General features: G+C 44.1%; 1 long non-coding RNA gene across 1 annotated transcript in view; it reads left to right on the forward strand.

Moving 5' to 3' along the window:
- LOC135208530 (uncharacterized) overlaps positions 1–20,240 on the forward strand; it is a 70,743-nt gene extending 50,503 nt beyond the window's left edge. Inside the window, exons 2-3 of the long non-coding RNA XR_010313186.1 lie at positions 2,532–2,695; positions 20,163–20,240. This is a non-coding gene — a long non-coding RNA (uncharacterized LOC135208530). The remainder of the gene's footprint in view (positions 1–2,531; positions 2,696–20,162) is intronic.
- Positions 20,241–22,455: the final 2,215 nt, after the last annotated feature.

Below are 22,455 nucleotides of genomic sequence, written 5' to 3' on the forward strand. Positions count from 1 at the left end.
GCAGTCCTTTTAGACAAAACCCCCTGCTTAATAAGTGAGTTTCTTATAGAAAACTACTTTTGTAGACAACAAAATGGTCTTCAATTTGTTTTTTATTTTAGTTGTATTGTGGCATGAAATGCGCACATTTCCATATATAAAACTTTATATAACAGCTAATTTTAAAATGGTGCAAACATTACCACAATCACATGTATGATTTTTTTCGGAAGAGTTACCGAGCGGACGTAAGGAAAGAGTTTTTCATAAATTCACCATAAATCGAAATATTGTGCTAGAGACTTCCAATTAGTTGCAAAATTAAGGTAAATGATTGAATATTACTAGAATATAAGCGTTTTAGCTTACAATTGCGTTTTTCGACCATTTCGGTAGAGTCAAAGTTGACCGAAGGTTGAAATTTTGGCAATTATCGTTATTTATATGAAAATATCTCCAAACTGATGAAAGCTACAATCATGCGTATTTATTTTATGTTGTATTCTACATACAAATGCGCACATTTTCATATATAATACTTCATGTAACGGCTAATTTACAATGGTACAAAAATTATGTCAAAGTGATGAAATAATTTCCGAGATGTGTCACAGATACTTTTTAGTGCGGCAAGAAAGAAATTCGCGCTTGCGCGCCTGCGTAACGATTGTAAACAAAACAACACCTTGATCTGTGAACTCCCAGGATCCCCCAAGGCGCGTGATTCAAAAGTTTTAGGCTGGTAGGCCTATAAGTATTTTTCCGCGAATTTAAAAAAAAACTTTTGTAAGTCGACGTAAATTACGTACAGTCGGCACACGGGAGACAAAAAATGTCGGACGTAAAAATACGTCAGTCGGCGAATAAGGGTGGGTTAATTATACTATTATTTGACACTAAAACCCCATCACTTTATGGATGTATTCAAGTGTGGCATCTCCCTTTCCAGACATGCTGAAAAATGGCAAAGTACCTAGCTGGCTATTGGCACAGTGAGCCTGCCAAGTCCTTTATTCAGCAGAAAATGGTCATATGAAGTGTCTGCTGGTCTGAAAGTGCCTGTTTACTACTGTTACTGCTGCTCATTTATTTTAAGTCCTTTTTTTTGACATGTCATTTTCCTGTTTTTTTGTGTATTTAGGAATTATTCCTTATTATACCGGTTTTCTTGCATTTCAATTAAAGTAATCATGGAGAGACTAGCAGTTTACCAACTTCTGCATAAGGACTACACCACTACCTTTTGGCTTCAGGAGATATATTCGAGCTGGCATACTAGTTGTTTAGTGAGTTGGATGACTTAATACCCCATAGTATTAAATCAAAGTTAATGATCTGTTTAGTTACTGGGCCTTGTGTTTGGAGATTCCAAGATGCCTTTGCCTCTGTTTATTGATGTCACAAGTTTTATGATGGATGTAGTCTGCAGATTGGTAGTGAGGCCCTGGTCTCATTACCTTTGACCTTCTCCACACTGCACACTGCCTGTGACCATGATTTGCTCTGGTCTGGCTTGGTACTGGTGAGTTACATAACAGACCAGCCTGCCTAAAACCCATGGCTTGAGAATGTGGCTTCTTTCATGTTCCCTTTCATGAGGAGTTTGGGGAGTAGGCATAGAACTAATTATAATCTGGGATTCTATGATAGATATGTTCTGGCTTTTGTACTAACTGTGGCACAGGGCCTTATCAGCCTCTGCAGCAGGAAATACCTGGCTACATAAGAGTTTACAGGGGTTAGCTCTACCTGCTCACATACTTGAACAGTAAGCTGGCATTTTGTGGTAGTAGTACTGTATTTCCTTGTCATTTGCATTCAGCATGCATAGATCAAGGCAAGCAGAGGTTTGAACCTTGCAGTCCTTTTAGACAAAACCCCCTGCTTAATAAGTGAGTTTCTTATAGAAACTACTTTGTAGCAACAATGTCTTCATCTTAATTGCAGATTTCCTGATATGAAGACTTGTTTTACATACATATTCCCATTTCTAACCAACCCCACAATTGCCAATGTACTGTAACTGAAAGATGAAATTGAAATTCCAGCCAGGAGAACTACTGAGATCCTTCCACCTCATCAACATACTCTCTCATCACACAGATCTATTAGTCTTTATTAACAAGTTTCAATTACTTTAACTAACTTTTGTGTGAAATATATTCTCTTACATCATAGTTCACTGCTGCCAGATATGGATCTTAGATGTGTATAGTCTGTGGTTGGCAAAAAATTAATATTTCAGTTGTCAATAAGTTTATTATTATGAATGTAGTGGAGTTAGGATAAGTTATTTTTAGCCTTTATTTTATTGGTAAACATTAGCACATTTATCTACCACATACTTCAACATTTCTAGCAAGTTTTAGGGACTATTTCTAATCCATGTTTTGGGGAGTGGGTATAATATTCTGCTGAATACAGTGTTTTTGTTTTTAAAAATGATAGGTTTTTAGGGTTGTTGAGGAGTATTTAATTTTAAAGTAATCTGCATATTTTGAGTGTAAGAAAGTTTTCTGTGATATTTATTTTTTTTTTTATTATGCTTTCAGCTACTAAAGAAGCTGATGCATTACACAGTGGTGGAAACTTGGAAGACATTCAATCTCCTGATCAGAAGGCTAATATCTCTGCAGAAATTTTTGAGCTGATTAAGAGTAACTTGTGCCATAAAGAGGTACGGACCAGTTTTGAAAAAGCAGGATTCAATATTCAGGTATGGCTAATTTCTTGAATGTTCTTTTCTTTTAAAGGTTACAAGTTGTTATTGTTATTGTCTTCATTGTTGTGGAATTCTGCCTCTCATATCTTTAACAATTTGTAACGCCCAAAAGTCATGTCTTATAGTGGTCTCCCAGATAGGGCTGGGTCATCCAGGAGGAGCCCAGACGGCACTATTGTATGCCAGTCCTAGAGTGGTGCAAAGGGCACACCCAAACCTTCTCCATCTCTCCTTTATTATTGCTCATTTACATAATGTAACATCTGTAATTTCCCTTATGAAATCCCTGTCGTGCCATCCATCTGACTCTGTAATATGCATTTCAAAGCAGCACTCTCAAGTTGTCAAAATCTTTTTTGAAATAGTTTCAATGTTGTACCATGTTTCCTGTCTTTAGAGAAATGCAGAGCCTACTAGACTAACGTCTTCTTTTATTTTACTTTTTCACGCTTCAGTCTACTTGATATTTAATTGTATTCAGCCTGTTTTAGTCTTGCACTAGGTTCCTCTGTTGAATATCATTGTTCCTAATGTGTTTGGCCACAAACCCATTACTTTACAGTGAGCATAATCCTGCTGTCAGCAGCCCCCTGATTCCCTCCAAAAAAAGAAACGGCATGCTTCCACCTGGTTAGTTAAGTTTATCCAGGCTCGAAAGCTCCTTTTTGAAAACTGATTTCCCAGGCATCTGTTACATTTAGCAAGTCTGTGACATTTTGATTTTGCTCCCAGCTACCTATTATCGTTGTGCATGAGAATCCTAATATCCTTATATTTTTAATTTATAATTTTACCAAAACTAAATGTAAATACTTAGAAGTAAACAAGTTACAAAGTGATTCTGTGGGTTTCTTTTTCTATCTCACTAATATTGCTTTGGTGAAGGAATTTCATTGTGATACCCAAAAAACTGTATGGTGAGGCTTTGTTAGACAGATGCTTAAGCCTTCCCAGCTGTAAGTCACTTTTCTTGACCATTTGTTTGTTAGTTGTTTGAATTGTTTTAATATAGGTTATAAATATTTAGCTTTCTATACCATTTCAGTTTGGTATGGTCATAATTTTCAAGTGAAGCATTCTTTATGTTTTGCTGTAGTGTTGAGTAAGGTCAAACTCCAATATGGATATATAAGTTGAACCTTCTAAATTATTTCTTTGCTCTGCCAGTGAAGGTTGGTTGCAATACGAAGTCATATATTCATGGTTTTCTGGGCTCAGCTCGTGTCGCTGCGCGAAATATCCTTTAATCTATTATTTCTAGGGTAAATGTACTAACACATACCAGAGAATAAATAAATAAAGAAAAAGGTCAGTATAACTGACTCGCTCACCCTCCAAGAGGGTGTCGGTATGAACACTATGGCGAGTGAGACCACTACCATGAGCCAAATGCCAATAGAATTCTCCCACTACAAAATCCCCCAAGAGGAGAGCCGACCCACAGAGTGGGCAGCACTTACTACTACTACTCCATCCCATGCTGCCGACTGCTGCGCCTCTGGTGGCCATCCTTTTCAGTTAGCGCACTCAATTCAGACGTGCCATTTTTTACTCGGTGTTTTTTGTGCCCTTTCCTTTGGATTTATTTACCATGGAGCGTGCAGCCATCGCAGCAGCTAAGTTAAGTACTCAGTGTTTATTGCTAATTGGTTTTTTCCGGCCCTGAGCCCGTATTTGCCGTTTTTTAGGTATAAATACGAACTCTAGGTCGGAAGCATGGCAGCATGGTTCTGCCTCGTGGTGGGTTCGTTCTTGGTCGCCCATACCCAGAACATCCCCTTACTTAAGTACGCTCTATTTTAATTATCCGCTTTGTTTAGGGTACGGTCTACACGGTTTTGTCATGCATGCATGTCTTTTACCTTATGTAGGCTCCTTCCATCCAGACCCTAGCCACGGCTCTTAGTATCGGCCTCGGCTAGCTTTGAGTGGTAGACTTGCCTTCGAGTTATTTGTACACTCCTGGATTTTTTCTCCTACTATATTGTTTTCTTTCTTTCATTTTATTATTCATTTGAATTAATTATATGATATTTGTTAGGTTAGCTAGGCGTCTGGCTTGCTTAGCCTAGGTCATGGCCCATTGGGCCTATATGCTACCGCTCTTCAGTTCGGTTGCTTCCCGATAGCATATCTCTGATCAGTTGGTTATGTTTCTAGGCTTAGTTGTTTGTTCTTATCGCCCCGTGGTCACTACGTGATCACGAGGCAAGCCAGACTGCCCCTGTCCAGTCACCTTCCCCCCCTCCCGCTCTTCTATAGAGTCGGGGGGGGTGGGTCGGTCTGCCCATGCTCGCTCCGCATACCCGAGCATGCCTCCCTCTCTCTCCCCCCCAGGCGGAGGGAGTAGAGGGACGGGACAGACCCAGACTGGACTCGACCTCTCCGGCTTCTCGGTCCGGCCCCGGATGGTAAGGTGGGGGGGGACTGGCCTTTCCCCCCTCCGTTGCTACCCCCGTCGCTCCGTTGCTAGCCCGAGTCTGTATGTCCTCTTGCTCTTTCCCACCTTACTAGGGCTCCTTTACCACCGGAGACCTGGCATCCAGCGGAAAGGTGCTAGTCCACCCAGCAGGGTGGACCGGAACATACAGTCGGTCCCTTCTAACCACTCCGTCTCGCTGAGTTACAACACTCCGCCACGCACTGGACTTAGTCCGGTACGTTCGAGTTTTTAGGTTTAAGATCTATTATGTTAAACTATTAAGTTTATCTTAAGTACCTTAAACCATCCCCCCTCCCTTCCTGTCTAACCGGATCCCTCCGGGGTTATAGCCTATTCAGGCGATTAAGGGAGGGGTTATGCCCAAATTTTTTTTCCGAGCTCCGGCATGCAACGGAGTTCTTCTGTCCTTTAGCCTGTAAGTGATAGTCTTTAAGATACTCATGTGTCTTTTCACTTACAGACCACCAACTGTGAGCATCCGGGATGCGCCGCCACACTTCAGGACCCATGTGGACACGAAGTTTGCCGGTCCCATGCTCCATGCGCGACTCCGCACGGGGACATCCAGGTCTGGTACCACGAGACGTGTACCATCTGTTACGATCTGGTGAGCCAGCTCTTAGATGGGGTAAGTATTCCAACTCCGATAACTGGTCCTCATTTGTTATAGTGCTTAAGTTTTTACATTAATCACTCTAACTTAAGGTAAAATTCAGGGGGTCTTATAGCCCCTATAATTTTAAGTTACGCTTTAAGTTAGTTTTAGTTTTAAGTTATTCTTAAATCTAATCAATACCCTCTCTTCCAGGCTCCGGCTGTGAGGGATACCGCACTGGCAACCCTGCGGGCCTGGGTCGGCGGTTTCGGGAAGAACGCCGCCAAGGGTATGCCCTACATCCTTGAGAAGAGGTTGGCGGTACTAATCTTCCCCGGAGGCAAGGCGACAGGCTACGTCGACCCAGACCAGCAAGAGGCGGCCCCGACTATCGCTTTCATCCCAGCAACAGCTGGCTGCCTCGTTGACAGACCAAGGCCAGAACATCTCCTCTGAAAGTCGCGACGCTTGATATCAATGTGGAAACCTATGGTAGGTGTAGACGACCTGTTGGTCGAGGTAGGTAAGTTGGACACCCAAGGGATACCCTTGGGTGCAACTGGTTCTTCTACTCCTGCAACCTCTCCATCCTTCCAAGGCTTTACGGGTAATGAATTATATACTTCTCCTGACGCTTCAGTTAGACCCAAGGTCAAGGGTCAAGCAGTGAAAACCTTGACGAAGACGTCGTCGTCGTCTAAGAAGACGGCTTCGGCGTCATCCTCTTCTCGTAAGTCTCCGGCTAGGAATCCCGGAGCAGAGAGATCTAAAGCTTCTGGGTCCGGCTCTAAGTCCTCGAGGAGTAGATCCTCCAGGGAGAGATCTCACACTCCAGCGGAGTCGTCAGTTCCGCTACCCTTGGTTCCAGTTCAGGGCCACCCTTCCACCTCCGCAGCAGCTCCGGCTTTGGACTCCAACGCTGGTCTGTTACAACAGGTGGGCGATCTGGTTGGGTCTCTGAAAAATAGCATGGAACAAATGATCTCTCGGTTGTCTGATAGGATTACCTCTCAGGACAACATTATAGCCGGACTGAGCCAAGCTCCTCTAGCTTTTCCTCCACCTTTCAGCACAGGTGGAGCCCAACTTCCCCCGTATGACTCTCTACCTCCGTTCTCAATGAACAACCCTTGGAGAGTAGCGTCATACGCCCCCTTCCAAGACGGGCTCATCTCTATCCCGGAATGTGGAACTCGGAGGATTGAGGACTTCGAGTTCTACCGGAAGACCTTCAGCCTCCGTTCATCGGCTACGCCAGGCTCACCGCCTCAGCCATGACTCGGGATGATAAAGTACCAAAGGAGACAGTCCTCTATTCACGTGACCAGGCTCAGAGAGAATGGCTCAGGTGTCTAGAGGACATGGATGTTCCAACACGAAAATCCAACCTTTCAAGAGTCCGTTTACGATCTTTACGATTGGAAGAGAGTAACCCCGCCTTTCCCTTTCCATGACAAAAGATCGCGGACAATACTATTCCAGCAGCCCAGAAGGGGGATTCCATGCCTCAACTGAAGGAAGCAGATCCTACATCTCCTTTACTTCCTTCAGCCGGTGAATTGTGGGAAGACTTACCTAACACCTTCTCAGCTGGCAACTCAAACCAGACTGTGCTATGGAGCAGTTTGGTGAGAAGCTACCTAGGCTTCCAGATAGCCGTTATTCAGGCAGAATTCGATGCCAAATCGCGGTTAGCCAGGTCCATTAATTCCATGGCTATGACCGAGGTGGCTACCATTGCCTATGGGTCGGAACCGCTCTTCAAGCTTCTTACCAAATCTTTGACTCAAACGGTGCAGTCAGATATGTTTGAGTTTGCCACTGCTAGGACGAATTGTAGGAAACATGTCCTACAAGAAGCAACTATTCGGCACGAGCCGAATAAGTTGCTTGCGCAAGCATCTGGGGAGCAGACCTCTTCCCAGAAGCGATGGTGAAGGAGGTTCAGTCAGAGGCTACGAGATTGAACCAGAGCCTTAAAGACCGTTGGGGTCTTACGGCCAAGAGACGACAGGATCAAGCCGGTAAGGGTAAGGCTCAAAGGAAACCTAGACGTTTCCAGCCCTACCAGAAAAAGCAGCCACGCTTTTCTCAGCAAGTTCCGGCTGTTCCCTTGGTGCAAACAGCCCAAACCTTCCACCTACAAAAGGCTCAATCGCAGCCGAGTTATGTTATGCTCCCCTCAGCCTCAGCCTCCTCACTCTTACGCCCTCTCCAGCCTACAACCAGGTCTTCGAGGGTCAAGCTTCACAGAAGTATGACCGCTCGGGTAAGGGAGGCAGAGGTAAGCGATCCTTTCGTGGGAGAGGATCGGGAGGTCCCTTTAATAGGGGAAAACATTTCAGGGGAGGCCGAGGAGGCTACCAGAACCAATGAGGAATTTCAGGTAGGAGGGAGGCTGTTTCACTTTCGCCACCGGTGGAACTTCAGCAAGTGGGCTCAGAGCATTGTGTCAAAAGGCCTGGGTTGGAGCTGGTTAGCGAACCCACCCCCATCCAGACCTTTCCGCCAACTTCCTTCCAAGGAATTGACGAGTATGCGGAGGATCTCCTTCAGAAAGGGCTTATAGCGAGAGTCAAAAGGTTAAAATTTCAAGGACGCTTGTTCAGCGTGCCAAAGAAAGGCTCACAAAAAAAGAACGGTTAATCTTAGACTTGTCCCGCTTAAACTTAAGCCATTCGCTGCGACAAGTTCAAGATGCTCACGATCTCGCAGGTGCGGACCTTACTTCCCCGTGGGGCCGTCACCACCTCTATCGATCTTACAGACGCTTACTATCATATCCCTATTGCAAGACACTTCCGTCCGTATCTGGGCTTCAAGATAGGAGACCAGACATTCTCCTTCAAGGTAGTTCCTTTCGGGCTCAACGTAGCACCCAGGGTGTTTACGAAGCTGGCGGAAGTAGTAGTTCAACAACTCAGATCGCAAGGGGTTATGGTAGTAGCGTATCTCGACGATTGGTTGATCTGGGCTTCAACAGTCGAGGAATGCAACAAAGCAACACTGAAAGTGATTCAGTTCCTGGAATATCTAGGCTTCAAGATAAACAGGACCAAGTCAAGACTCACTCCAGAGTCAAACTTTCAGTGGCTAGGCATTCAATGGAATCTATCCTCCCATACTCTGTCGATTCCATCATCCAAGAGGAAGGAAATAGCGAAGTCCAGTCAAGCAATTTCTGAGTCACAAACTGGCGTCAAGAAGATCTCAGGAAAGGATCCTGGGTTCTCTCCAGTTTGCATCAGTGACGAACATCCTAATGAAAGCCAAACTGAAAGACCTAACCAGAATCTGGCGCTCACGAGCAAATGTCAGGTCCAGGGACAAATTATCCTCAGTCCCTCTGATTCTAAAGAATCGACTCCGGCCGTGGGCGAAAGTCAAGAACTTGTCGGTGTCAGTGCCCCTTCAGTTTCCTCCACCAGGGATCACCATCCACACAGACGCTTCATTAAGCAGTTGGGGAGGATATTCCCAGTTCAAGAAGGTTCAAGGAACGTGGTCACCTCAGTTCCGTCAGTTCCATATAAACGTACTGGAAGCAATGGCAGTGTTCTTGACTCTAAAAAGGTTACGTCCGCCAAAGTACTCCCACATAAAGCTAGTCCTGGACAGCGCAGTGGTAGTACATTGTGTAAACAGAGGAGGCTCCAAGTCACGTCATCTAAATCATGTCATGGTAGCCATCTTCTCCCTGGCGGACAAGTTCAGTTGGCATCTCTCCTCCACATATAGCTGGAGTGAGAAACGTTCATAGCAGATGCTCTATCCCGATCAGTACCTCTAGAGTCGGAATGGTCACTGGACAACAGTTCGTTCCAATGGATTCTTCAGAGAGTTCCAGGTCTACAGGTGGATCTCTTCGCATCTCAAGCGAACCACAAACTCCCGTGTTATGTGGCCCCCAACCTGGACCCTCTGGCCTATGCCACGGACGCCCTGGCTCTAAACTGGAAAATCTGGGAGAAGATTTATGTCTTTCCTCCAGTGAATCTTCTCATGAAAGTCTTAAACAAACTCAGGACATTCAAGGGTCAAGTGGCTCTAGTAGCCCCAGACTGGGTACCCGAAAGAGCAATTGGTACCCTCTCATTGGTGTTGATTCCCCTTTCCCGGTAATTTCCACTATTAACTGGGTCTTCGCCCCCCCCTCTTCGGATCCCCAAATCCCAGGACTCTCCCAGTCCAGTACAAAACGAAGACTGTGGTTCGCTTCCTCAAGGGAGGTTTCTCAAAACCCTAACTTTATGGATTTCATGGAACGTTTGGCAGCGAAAAGGGATGCGAAATATGACCCATCAGGAATATTCTCTTCTTGGCAATCCGATCAAAAGAGAGTTCAAACTTTGACGGACAGTATGATGCTGCTGTCAAAAAAGTTAGCAACCGTTCCTGAAAGAACTCAGCTATTAGGGTCATGACAATCAAATTCAAGCTTATATCCTTTTTCAGATCCATTATTTGAAAACAAAGGCTTAGCAAGCTAGCACAATTACGATAAACAAGTCAAGCCTTGAAAAACAAGGGGGGGAAAAACAGGCAATTTTTCAATTTGGGTTCAATACATAGTGACTTGACAGGATTCCTACTTTCCGGTTTTCCTATTCCCAAGGTCGTTGTGCTAGACTTCAGACCTTCTGTAAGGCCTACGTTCAGTATCATGGTTCTTAAACGATGTTCTAAAGCTGGCTTCAGAAACCAATAATGACACCATGCTCGTTTATAATGCTCTTAAGAAAAACCCATATTTTTAATTAAGCTTGGCCTCAGGAGCTAGAATTTCAGAACTGTCGGCTTTATCCAGAGATCCGGATCATATTCAGTTCCTTCCCACAGGGGAAGTGCTACTTCTCCGGAACGTAGCTTTATAGCTAAGAATGAAGATCCTTTATTTGATGAGGTGGGAACCATGGAAGGTACTACCCCTTCCACAAGATGTATCTCTTTGCCCAGTTTCAGCCTTACGAGCCTTTCTATCTAGGACCTCCTCATCCTCATCGGGTCCTCTCTTTAAGAGAGAAAAAGGTGGCACTTTATCTATTAAAGGTCATCAGGCAACAAATCCTGTACTTCATTAAACAAGCCAATCCTGACTCTTTCCCAAAAGCACATGATGTCAGGGCAGTAGCCACCTCAATAACTATTTCCAACATATGAACTTCGATGAGTTGAAAAAGTATACTGGATGGAAATCGCCGACAGTGTTCAAACGTCATTACTTAAAGTCCTTGGAAGCTCTGAAATTTTCAGCAGTTGCAGCGGGGAAGGCATAGTTTCCCTGACTCTAACTAATCTTTAGTAGAAGACCCAGTCCTCCTTTCTACCTGCCTCACCCAAACAGTTCGTCTATCCTGCCTTGTTCATTTACGGTCACCTTGTGTCTTAGCTGCTTTTATGATGGTGTGGTGGTGTCCCTTATTTTTTTGCTAGGGACACTCAATTGATGATGGATATGATCTCGTGGATGTCATCTCCTTATTTTTATGCTAGGAGATACATCTTATTGTAATGGTTACTGGTTTTGTATATTAAGTCATATACATTCCTTTATATATTATTATTGTTGAGTTTGTTTTGTTCAACTTATTATGTTAATTGCTCTAGAATTTTTTGATACATAGCTTTACACAGATACATTTTGTACTATATGACATATTACTCCTGTATATATGTAAATTACCTTAAGTTAAGAAATATTATTGAATTAAGTGTAATTTAAGCAATATTTCTATTTTGTATCACTGTGTATATGTATCCTTATTAGCAATTATATTCTTTTACTTTATTTTATCTTTTATTTGAGACCTCTTTTATTTTGTTGATTTTGTTACAATCTTGTGCTATTTCTCTGGTACGATTTCGCGCAGCGACACGAGCTGAGCCCAGAAAAGGGATTTTGACGTAAGGAAAAATCTATTTCTGGGCGATTGGCTCGTGTCGCCAGCGAAATCCCGCCCTACCATCCCATCGCCAAGATTGTCTGCTAACTTCAGGATGGCCACCAGAGGCGCAGCAGTCGGCAGCATGGGATGGAGTAGTAGTAGTAAGTGCTGCCCACTCTGTGGGTCGGCTCTCCTCTTGGGGGATTTTGTAGTGGGAGAATTCTATTGGCATTTGGCTCGTGGTAGTGGTCTCACTCGCCATAGTGTTCATACCGACACCCTCTTGGAGGGTGAGCGAGTCAGTTATACTGACCTTTTTCTTTATTTATTTATTCTCTGGTATGTGTTAGTACATTTACCCTAGAAATAATAGATTAAAGGATATTTCGCTGGCGACACGAGCCAATCGCCCAGAAATAGATTTTTCCTTACGTCAAAATCCCTTTTCTGGAACAATCTGAAGGGATATGCCTTTGCACCTTTCTCTGGTAAGGTAAGGCCATTGTTGGCTAAGAGCTGTTCTGTCACCCTCACTTTTGTTGGTATGAGATGAATTTGTGGTCTCAACTTGCTTGCCTAGTAGGTATGAATTTTGCCTGATTAGAAGAGGATTTTTGAGTAAGACTGCCAGGTTTTATTGCTAACGGAGACATAAAGTCTATTTCAAAGTTGTACTTGTGAAATTTGAAATTTTGTAGTTTTTATAGCAGTAGCTTCTATTCTGTGAGTAGTGGACTTCTATGGGTTCTTTTTCACTTAAGTTATGAACGTCAGGTAATAGAGTACAGATAACCCGGCACATGTTTTGAACCTGTTTTCCTTCTAATGAACTAAGTTGTAAATGTCAGAGCTTTTGATGATTATTGTTTTTTGTTAGCTCTTGCCTCTGCTAGACCTGAGAGTTAGATTCATGTTCTTTCCAACCAGTTGTCACACACATGCCGAGTTGGCAGAGCACTGACACATCACACAATCCAGGTTTCGTGGCCAAGCCCATATAGTTCCTTCCAATAGCAGCTTTGGCATCAGTTATTATCCCCTCTGCTAGTCTACCTGAGCTGGAGACCTGCTTTTGTCCCAGTTTAGAGCAGTGAGGAGACAAGTTAGGAAGACCAACCATATAATTGATGGTTCTTAAAACACCATTCTGGTGCAGGCGAGGATTGTTAAGTTTGTGGTAATACGGACCACAGAATCCCTGGCATCCAACTTGAAGGTTAATGGTCTTGAAACGAGCATTTTATCCACTTCCATGGCCTTTGCAAGTAATATGGAGGTGCTTTCCATTATTATATTTACTTTTTGGAGGTTCTCATCAACTTTTGAGTGTTTTTACTTTGGGGTATCTACTCAAGCCCCCAGTTAGGATAATATCTTACAACTTCTGCACATCTTTTATGCTAAGAACTAACTGGATTGCTACATACAAAGTGGTAAAAATGATATAGTACAACTTAAACATAACATTTTATTAGCCTCTCATAATGTACAATATTATATCTTACATCAATGGTTGATAGCACCAAACTTTTAGTGGTCCAGACACAAGCAGTTGACATTTATGAAAGACTAGGTTGGAGTAATTTTTGTTGTTGTTGTTGTAAACTTGTGTGATCAGAAATATATATTTTTGTACATGTACATGTACTTACCCTGCAGATATATAGTACTTAGCTATAGACTCGTGGCACACGCGACAGGTAGGTCAGGTGATCTGCTATTCCCGCCGCTGGGTGGCGGTATTCGGAACCATTCCTGTTTTCTAATCAGATTTTCTCTGTCGCCGGTGGCGGCATCATCTGTTGTTGGTTCCTCCTGCTCGAATTTCTTCTTGTTTGCCGAGGATTAGTATTGGATTGACCTTTGGTGACGTATTGTTTTCTCTGGCTTGGCATACGCTTTTTGTGGACTGTTTTGGATTTTGGATAGGATTTTTCTTTCACGATGTCTGACATTAACGCTACACCTTTGTATAGAGTGTGTGTAAGAGAGGATTGCAAGTTTAGGCTACCGAAAGCTTCGGTAAACCCTCATACTGTATGTATGAAGTGTAGAGGGTCTGAATGTTCCTTTATTAACACTTGTTTGGAATGTGAGAGGCTGACAGAGCAAGAGTGGAAGAATTAACTTCTTACATTAAAAAGTTTGAAAAAGATAGAGTTAGAAAGGCTTCCGCAAGGAGCTCTAGTAGGTCTTGCTCTTTTGAACCTGAAGTAGAGGCTAACATTGTAGTTTCTAATGTTTCACTTATAACCTCAGCCCCTTCTCCCTGTATTGAATCTAAGGATTTGTCTTCAGAGATGGAGACTATGAAGTCCTCCATCAGGAAGCTACAGGCTCAGCTGCGGGCAATGGAATCGAAAGGTAAGAGTGACAGTGACATGTGCAGTGTCCCCAGTGCAGTGGAGGGGGCGTCTGACTGGCTCCGCATTGCTCCCAGGCCTAGACCTCTTTCAAACTCCCAGGAACTGGGGAGGAGGAATGTCGACAGCTGCAAGGAGGATGTAGAGCATCCCCAACGGTCAGGTGTCCCTTCGGTAAATCCTGACAAAGCGTCCCAGGCTACCTTGGATAGCCGCAGTAAAGGCATCCTAAGAGAGTGTTTTTCGGCGTCAGATTCGTCTTCTCCTATGCGTGGCTGGAGTTCGGCCACGGAGTCGCGCCCCTTGAAGAGAGCCTGGAATTCGCCTAGAGGAGACGCCTTCGATTCAAGCCCGGAGCGCTTCCCAGAGAATTTGCCTTCAGGCAGTAAGAAGGCTAGACGACCTGCACCCTCTCCACAAGATCCTACGAAGCGATTCCTCATAAGCCTACAAGAACAGTTGTCCTATCTTGTAGGCTCCTTCTCTAAGGATTCTTCACGAAGGAAGGACGTCTCTCTTCCAGTGAAGAGCTCTAAGAGGCTTCCCTCTTGTAGCAAGCACCCCTCTCCGTCTAGGAGGGAACTCTCAGATTCGTCCAGGCGCTCTTCTACAGACTGGAGAGCCCCTTCTAGCAGGCGCACTTCGCCTGGTAGGCGCTCACCTTTGCCCTATAAGCACTCTTCTCCTCCTGCCAGGTGCTCTCCTCAGAGCAGGCACCATGAGCCTAACAGGAGCACCTCTGCGCACAGGCACAAAGATCTCAACCCCTCTCCGGTAAGGCGCCAGTATCCCAGCAGTAGCCTCTCTCCTAGGAGGCGCCAGGCCCTAGGTCCCCTCAAGGATCAGGATTCGCCCAGGATCTACTCTTCAGTTGAACGCCAGGAACCTAGCAGGCGCCAGGAGCCTAGGAAGCGCCAGGATTCCATTAAGCGCCAGGAGCCTATCAGGCGCCAGGAGCCTCCCAGGCGCCAGGAACCCAGCAGGACCCCTTCTCCTGTGAGGAGTTCTCTAGTGGATATGAGCCCCTCTCCTCTCAAACGAAAGGGGCCTTGCAGTATCTCGTCTCCTTTTAAGAGCCCCCCTGCAGCCAGTAGCAGCAGGCGTATGACTCATGATAGGCGCACACCTTCACGTGACAGGAGTCCTTCTCCTTCTCAGAACTCCTCCCCTACGAAGCGCTCTTCCACAGCTGGAGTGTTCGAGTTTTCTGATGACGATTTGCCAGTGGATGCGGTGGTGTCCGATTATAAGAGGCTTTCTTCGCTTCTCCTCAAGGAGTTTGGAGACACTCTTCATCCAGCTGATCCTCCCTCACCAGGATCTTTGCTTTCCAGGATCTTTGCTTTCAAGCACCAGGTCTCCTAAATCCTCCTCTTTTGTGAAGATGCGCCCTACCCTTTGCATGAAAAAGGCGTTCAAGGGTTTTGGGGAATGGCTTCAATCCAGGAGAGAAGCGGGCAAGACGGTGTTTTCCTGCCCACCTTCCAAGCTGACAGGTAAACCAGGAAGATGGTACGACACCAAGGAGCCAATGGGCTTAGGGCTTCCCTCATCGGCAGACGCAGACTATGCCTCTCTGTTTGATTCGTCCAGGAGGCGCTCTCTCCTTTCAGCAAAGGCAACTTGGGGGATGTGCGAGTTTGACCATCTTCTCAAGGGCCTTTTCAGGACCCTGGAAGTGTTTAACTTAATGGACTGGTCCCTGGGAGCTCTAGCTAAGAGAGCGCAGGACCCTGACTTCGTCAGTATGGAGGAGCTGTCGAGCATCTTGGCCTGCCTTGATAGAGCGGTGATGGACGGCTCTGTGGAAATTGCTTCCCTCTTTGGTTCCGGGATTCTGGAAAAGAGGTCCATCTACAGCTCCTTCCTGACGAAGTCGGTATCGCCTCTCCAAAGGGCCTCCTTGTTATACTCTCCTCTTTCGAGTCACCTTTTTCCCCAGGACACAGTCAAAGATATTGCTAGATCTTTAGCGGAAAAAGCCACGCAGGATCTCCTGACTCAATCAGCTAAGAGGTTTAGACCTGCGGTTCCTGTGGCCAAGAAAGAAAGAGTTCCCTTTCAGCAGCCCTTTTGGGGAGCCTCCTCATCGAGAGTCTCTCTCAGAGGTTGGAGGCCCGATCAAAGAGGAAGACCTTCCAGAAGACCTTTCGGGAAGGCAAAGTGAAAAGGAAGTCCTCCAGACAACAGTAGGCGCCAGACTGATGAACTTTTCCAAAGTCTGGGCGCAGAGAGGGGCAGACAGCTGGTCCCTCTCGATCCTGGAGAGAGGATACTTGATCCCCTTCAGGAAAAAACCTCCCTTGACAACAACTCCAAGGGAGTTAGCAGCAAGGTACAAAGATCCTGTCTGGAGCCAAGCTCTTCTGCAAGCAGTAGATCAAATGCTAAGGAAAGAAGCCATAGAACTGGTGCAAGAGCTCCATTCCCCAGGTTTCTACAATCGGCTATTTCTAATGCCAAAAACCTCGGGAGGGTGGAGGCCGGTATTAGATGTCAGCGCGCTGAACTTCTTCGTAATAAAGAAGAAGTTCTCGATGGAAACTACTTCCTCTGTTCTTTCTGCACTTCGTCCAGGGGACTGGATGGTGTCCCTGGACCTTCAAGATGCATATTTCCATGTGCCAATTCATCCGGCCTCAAGGAAATATCCAAGATTTGTGTTTCAGGGAAGAGTTTTCCAATTTTGAGCGCTGTGCTTCGGACTTTCGACGGCCCCTCAAGTCTTCGCGGGCCTCCTGAAGAATGTAGCGTATTGGCTGCATTTAAAAGGGATAAGGATCTCCATGTACTTAGACGATTGGCTCATACGGGCTCAATCAAAGGTTCAATGTCTGGAGGACCTTTCAATCACTCTCAAATTGACTCAGTCTCTGGGACTTTTAGTCAACCCCGAGAAGTCCCAACTGGTTCCCCAGCAAAGCATTGTCTATCTGGGGATTCAGATGGATTCTCGGGGTTTTCTAGCGTCTCCATCCCAGGAAAGAAGAGAACGCTGCTTAGCAAAGGTGGCAGCCTTTCTAGAGAAGGAACATTGTTCCGTGAGGGATTAGATGAGTCTGCTGGGAACCCTCTCCTCGCTGGAGCAGTTCGTTTCTTTAGGAAGGCTGCACCTCAGACCCCTTCAGTTTTACCTGAGGGAGAGATGGGATCAGAGGTCCCAAGATCTAGGAGACTCCTTCCATCTAAAGTACGAGATAAAGGAGGATCTCCGCTGGTGGTTGGACCCACAGAAACTCAGCAAAGGGAATCTCAAAAAAAAAAAAAAAAAAAAAAAAAAAAAATCTCTCTTCACTTACAGAGCCCTCTCCTAGCGTTGTTTGCAGACGCGTCAGAGTCGGGATGGGGAGCAATGCTAGGCACGAAAGAAGTGTCAGGCACCTGGAGGGGAGAACAGGTGTCCTGGCACATAAACAGGAAAGAGTTGAAAGCAATTCATTTGGCGCTCATTCACTTCGAGAAGCAGATCTCAGGATCTGTCATTCAGATCAACTCAGACAATACGACAGCCCTAGCCTATATCAGGAAACAGGGAGGGACGCATTCCTTCTCCCTTTACGAGACAGCAAAGGAACTGCTGCTCTGGGTGCAGGAGAGGAAGATCTCTCTCCTCACCAGATTTGTACAGGGCGAAAGAAACGTCCGTGCAGATCTTCTAAGCAGAAAAAACCAAGTCCTCCCCACAGAGTGGACCCTCCATCCACGTTTGCGAGCAGCTGTGGAAATTATGGGGAGTACCAAAAATAGACCTGTTCGCAACCAATTGGAACAAGAGGCTGGAGAATTATTGCTCCCCGATTTCGGACCCAAGAGCAGTGGCCATAGACGGCCTCCTGCTGGACTGGGCGGGCGTAGACGGGTACGCTTTTCCCTCTTTCAAGATAGTAGGGGAGGTAATAAGGAAGTTTGCTTCCTCAGAAGGAGCGAAGCTGACGCTGATTGCTCCCTTCTGGCCAGCCCTAGACTGGGTTACAGAGGTACTGGAGTGGATAGTGGATCTTCCCAGGTCGCTTCCACTAAGGAGCGATCTTCTCAGACAGCCCCACTTCGACAGATTTCACAAGAACCTCCCTGCTCTAAGTCTGACTGCCTTCAGACTATCGAAGGACTCGTTAGAGCTAGGGGATTTTCACGCGAGGCTTCTAAAGCTATTGCAAGAGCCAGGAGATCATCCATATTACGCATGTACCAGTCGAAGTGGGAGGTGTTTAGAAGATGGAGCAATGCTCAGAAAGTATCCTCTTCCAGTACCTCTGTAACGGACATCGCTGATTTTCTCCTTTACTTAAGGAAAAAATGTAATCTGGCTGTATCAACGATTAAGGGTTACAGAAGTATGCTGGCCTCTGTTTTCAGGCATAGAGGCCTGGATGTTTCAAACAACAAAGATCTGCATGATCTTATTAGGTCTTTCGAGACCTCGAAAACCCAGAACCCTAGGAACCCTAGTTGGAACTTGGATGTGGTCCTTAAATTCCTCATGTCTGAAAAGTTCATACCTTCTCATACAGCTTCCTTTAGAGACTTGACGAGAAAGTCTTTGTTCTTGTTCGCTCTAGCAACAGCAAAAAGTACAAGTGAGCTACAAGCTTTGGAAGGCAGGGTTGGCTTCAAGAAGGACTCAGCTATTTGCTCATTCAAGCCACTCTTCTTAGCGAAGAATGAAAACCCTTCCAAGCCGTGGCCAAGAAGCTTTGAAGTAAAAGGGCTTTCTTCAATTACAGGGAAAGAACTGGAGAGGACTTTGTGTCCTGTCAGAACCCTCAAGTCTTACTTGCAAAAGAAAACTCAACTAGGAGGTACAAAAGAAAGTCTCTGGTGCTCGGTCAAGGACCCGAAGAGACCCATTTCGAAGAACGCACTGGGGTTCTTCATTAAAGACTTAATTAAAGAGGCTCATCTCTCCTGTGGTGACAAGCACCTTAAGCTCCTTATAGTGAAGGCACATGAAGTGAGACCCATAGCAACCTCAATGGCTTTTCACAAAACTTGGTCTCTCCAGGCTCTTATAGAGTCCACATACTGAAGGTGTAACTCTGTCTTCGCTTCTCATTATTTAAGAGATGTGAGGGTTACATATGAGAAGTGCTTCTCACTCGGAGCTTACGTATCCGCGGATTCAGTGCTGGGAAAAGGAGCTGAAGTTAATCCTACTTAGTTTAGCTTATTTATTTGTATTTTAGCTTTTTTGCTGTTTGTTTTTATGGTCGATTGAAAGAGGGTGTAGGAAGAACCCCTTTCAAATCCTAGCTCTAACAGTGTTAGGATGGTCAGGTGGTCGGCATTGGGTTTAGTGCTCCTTGTTTTTTGTAAATTAAAAAACTAAAGCTCTGTCATGTAAGAGGGCTAGACCCCATTGATATGATACAGGTCAAGGCTCTGTCATGTAAGTGGGTCAGCCCCCATTGACACGATCCATATAAGGCTCTGTAGCGTAAGCAGGCTAACCCCCATTGACATGATCCAGAAGGGCTATCAGTTATAGGTCCGTACCTCGCTGAAGCTCTTGAGGCATGCAGACTCATAGACAGTAATCATGAAGTCTTCTGCCCAATCAGGTAAGAACCAAAGATTGTATATCCTACAACATATGTTGTTTCCTGTTTTAATTTTGTAATTAGCTGTCTCTTGCCCTCCACCAAGGGTGCCAATCAGCTAAGTATATATATCTGCCGGGTAAGTTACATGTATAAAAATGATATTTTTAAGATACAATAAAGTTTTGTACTTACTTACCTGGCAGATATATACGATTAATGGCCCGCCCAGCCTCCCCTCAGGAGACAGGTGGAAGAGAAAATCTGATTAGAAAACGGGAATGGTTCCGAATCCCGCCACCCAGCGGCGGGAATAGCAGATCACCTGACCTACCTGTCGCGTGTGCCGCAAGATTTGAAATTCTGTCGGGACGACGGAGTCTATAGCTAAGTATATATCTGCCAGGTAAGTATGTACAAAACTTTATTGTATCTTAACAATATCATTTTATAACTCAACTATTGTGCACTTACAGTATCCAAATTGTATAAACTTCCTTCAATTTTTTTTGCCTTTGAACAAAAATGAAAAAAAAAAGCAACTTCTGGGAGAGGTGAATTGGTAAAAGCTAAGTTATGGTGATTACTGAAGATTAATTCCCTAAATCATAGACTGAATGAGAATCATTGAATTTCAGATGCAAGATGTTGTTCATGACAGGATTCGTCAGTTAGATGGGAATGCTGATCCTGAAAGTGCTCCAAGAATTACGTATGTACAGTAGCTTAAGTTATGAATATGGATAGCGATATGAATTGTATGGAAATACTATGTGTAGACTATTAAAAAAAATTTAAAAAGAACGAAAACTAGTCTCTTCCCAGACGTCAGGGGTCTGTGACCTTCTGGGAATGGTTCCTGATATCCGCCTCCCAGCGGCGGGAATGGGTACTACCACCTGGCCGCCCACTGCGTGTGCCGCGAGTTTTTGAAATTTCTGTCGGACGTCAGAAAATACAGCTATATATATATCTGCCAGGTAAGTATGAACAAACTTAATTGTATAATAACAATAACATTTTTTTTAATTTTGAGAAAGTAGTACTTCTGCAATATTGAATTAGTATTATAAAGGTAATGGTATCTCATATTAATTAGCACTCATTTGTTCTTACAAGGTAAAAACTATCTTTTTAACACGTAAGGCAAATCTCCAAGTTACAGTTATCAAACCCTTAAAGCTTTTACAAAGTAAGTTAGATGACTTTAAGTTGGTAGACTGTCTGGAAAGGGTAAGGGCCATGTTTCCATTCGTAATCTTTCACCAGTTCTGGAGCATTATGTAAAGTGCTTGCCATGTAGGTCATCTTCAGTTGATCTCTACAATAGCTCCTATTCATTTTGCTTTTCATCCCTCTTGATGTCTTGAATTCCTTTATCTTGTTTTGGCAAGGTTATTTTCAATCATATTTGTTTTATCATGATGTAAATTTATTTTTATTCCTGCTTTCATTTTTGGTATGTAGCTACCATTTCAGTGATTGTAGCATATATATTTGTGGAAGTATTTGAATCATTGTCATCATTAAAGATTTTGTATTCATTTTTTTCTTTATGGGGTGCCAACAGAAGTGATTTTTTGCCATACTTCTGTCTGTTGCATTTCTGCTTGCTGTAAGGATTTATCTATGACCCTTGTTTCCTTGATTTCTTTTGCCTTCCAATCTTACGCTGGCTTATTTTTTTTATAGTATAGTACAGTATAGTACAGTAGAGCCTCGGATCTCGACACTAATTCGTTCCAAAAGGAGCGTCGAAATTCGATTATTTCGAGATCTGAATCAAGTTTTCCCATAAGAAATAACTGAAAATGGATTAATCCGTTCTTGACCACCAGTTATATTACCCTACCCTTGCCTTTTTATGCAATACATTACATGTAAAATACAGCTAACTAAGTTCAGTGTTAAATAAATATCATATTAAACTTATATTATATGTATACTTTTAAATATATAATATACTGTGTAAAAGAAAACTGGTCTACGTCCATCTGATTTTTGACCGAACGCCAAAGGCTACCTAGGTAACTATGCAAGTAGTAGACTGTAGTGTAGTGGGTAAGCACAAAACGTGTTGCTAACATAATAAAACATTAAAAAGCATGTCTAATTATTACAGTGAATAAAACATTAAAAAGCATGTCTAATTATTACAGTGAATTAATAAACTATTAAAATTAAACCCAATTTATATTTGTTATCAAGAATTTACGAAAAATTGCCTACATTAAGTCGGCAGGATGTGGCATGAAAGGATGTATCATACCGCAGCCCTGGTGGCTCATAGCGGGACTATGGTAGTAAACAAACCATATTGTCGATATAAACCTATAAACGTTTACATTCACTATTACAGCTGACTGTAATACTGTATACAAAATCATTTCATACATTCAACTTACCTGTCAGATATATACATAGCTATCGACTCCGTCGTCCCCGACAGAAATTCAAATTTCGCGGCATTACTTCGCCTACAGGTAGGTCAGGTGATCTACCGCCCTGCTCTGGGTAGCAGGACTAGGAACTATTCCCGTTTTCTAATCAGATTCTCTCTGTCGCCGGTAGTATCAACATTGTTGTTACTTCCTCCTGACTGGAATTCTTTTTTCACAACGCTTTTGATCATCTTTCGACTGATTTTTGGTGACGTACTTGGATCGTTGTTTGGCATTCGCTATCGTGGACTGGTTTTTGGACTTCGCTTTGGATTTTCGTGAATATGTCTGATTCTAGTGTTAGCTTCAGAGTGTGTGTGAATGAAGGCTGTAAGGTGAGGATTCCGAAAGCTTCGGTAGATCCTCACACTACATGCAGTGGTTGTAGAAAGGTTGAATGATCAATTGAGAATACGTGTAACGAGTGTGAGAGATTGAGTGCGCAAGAATGGAAGAATCTGACTTCTTACTTGAAGAAGTTAGAGAAGGA

The sequence above is a fragment of the Macrobrachium nipponense genome, chromosome 35 (assembly GCF_015104395.2).
Source record: "Macrobrachium nipponense isolate FS-2020 chromosome 35, ASM1510439v2, whole genome shotgun sequence".
In the NCBI taxonomy this organism is placed as follows: domain Eukaryota; kingdom Metazoa; phylum Arthropoda; class Malacostraca; order Decapoda; family Palaemonidae; genus Macrobrachium; species Macrobrachium nipponense.